This window comes from Notothenia coriiceps, unplaced genomic scaffold, assembly GCF_000735185.1.
Source record: "Notothenia coriiceps isolate Sejong01 unplaced genomic scaffold, NC01 NC01_scaffold00005900, whole genome shotgun sequence".
Lineage (NCBI taxonomy): Eukaryota > Metazoa > Chordata > Actinopteri > Perciformes > Nototheniidae > Notothenia > Notothenia coriiceps.
Genome location: NW_011338601.1, coordinates 1 through 1,677, shown reverse-complemented (window position 1 = coordinate 1,677; position 1,677 = coordinate 1). Strand labels below are relative to the sequence as shown.

Genomic DNA, 1,677 nt, shown 5'->3' with positions numbered 1-1,677 from the left:
CCCCTCCCCGTCCTGAGAATACCTCAGTTAAAGAGACACGGTTTGCACAATGGCTGGCTGTGGAGCTTTCATAGCAGACACACTTAAGCTGCATCAAGCCCATCCGCACATACTATAACCAGGAATATCGATGTAATAGGAAAAGATGCATCATATCACACATTCAGTCTTCCAGTATCTGACTGATTGAGACAACAATCAGGTGGTAGTGAATTAATTTCAGAAAAAAAAAAGTTTGAGAAACACTTCGCTAGTGGATTGTCAAAGAAAAAAATGTCTATGCAAACGTTATTATTAATAATAATTGTTTTCTTTTTTATTTATAAAAAAAATTAATCAAATTTTTTTTTTTTTCTTTTTTTTTTAATTTTTAATTTTGTAATAAACTCGCGACCCCCACTTTGGGAACCCCTGTTCTAGGGCATTTCATCTTAAGTTAAAGGATTTTATAATTAAGGGGAACATGCAGTATAATGCCCATTTTGTGCCTCTACTGTGACATGTTTACAATGATTTGGAGCAATAGCCAATGGAATCGCACTTGTTACATAGTGATGTCACTATATTTAGGCAGGGAAGAGAAACTCCCTCCTGGAACGAACTTTCTGATTTCAGCTTTTGCACACCATTTACATTCAGAAGAACATATATTACAGATTTTATATTCCATGTATTTGTATATATAGACCTTACTTGCACTATTTTGATTTTACAGTATTTGTATTTACTTCCACATCTCAAAACATTCTCTTGCAGTATTTTAATGTTTTATTTGTGTCCTATATATATACATGTTGCATTGCTGGAGGAGCCTGTGACTGACGATTTTTCAATGCCATATCTGCACTGTAATGTGGACATAACAATAAAGCCTTGAATCTTGAATCCTTTTCACTTCTTTGTCCTTGTTGAAACGTCTGGTTTGCCATATGCATTTCAGGGGCCTCACGTGAACACATCAGCTCCTGACAATCCCTTCTTTCCCACCTGACATGTTGCAGCTTGTTTCAGAAGCTTCCTAGAGTTGATGAAGATATGTTTAAATAATGTGGTGTGTATTTTTATACGCCCATGGCGCTGTCCATGGTGCTGAAGTATCAGACACATCGTGCATGCTTCACTTCTGCCAGCTTTGCAAAGTGACAAGTGGCAGTTGCTAAATCCCCTGGCATTTTTTTTATGACATCTGATTTACATTCAAAGTAAAGTTTGTTAAAAAGAAAATCTAGGGGACAAGATATGCCGTTAACTGATTTTGTTACACAGATTAACACCAATGGTTTTATTACAGAATAAAACAATAAGTACAAGATTCAAGATATCTTATTGTCATATATACGGGCAGTTGTAGGCTACTGTACAATGAAATTCTTGCGCTCAGCTCTCCAGACCTAAATATTAAGTATAAGATACAAATATATATATAATACAAGCTGACACACATTTAAAAATTCCTGTCTCAGAATAAAAGTGCATGTGCGGCATGATTCAAACGAAAATAGACAGGATATATAAACAGCAGGGTAGAGTATGGTATATACATATGCATAAGAATAGATAGATACAACAGTGTGGATGTGAATATGAATGTATACAGCATGGGTATGGAAACAATATATTGACAGCCAGTGTTAGAGCTGTTGGTTATGACTGAGATCATGTGGAGGGGGGGGGGGG

The 1,677-nt window shown here is 36.1% G+C and overlaps 1 protein-coding gene across 1 annotated transcript in view; it reads right to left on the bottom strand.

The window, feature by feature from the left end:
• purg (purine-rich element binding protein G) overlaps positions 1–47 on the bottom strand; it is a 6,445-nt gene extending 6,398 nt beyond the window's left edge. The window contains exon 1 of the mRNA XM_010768646.1: positions 1–47. This exon is cut by the window's left edge and continues 6,398 nt beyond it. The gene's annotated coding sequence lies outside the window, so the exon portion shown is untranslated.
• Between the last annotated feature and the right edge of the window lie 1,630 nt (positions 48–1,677).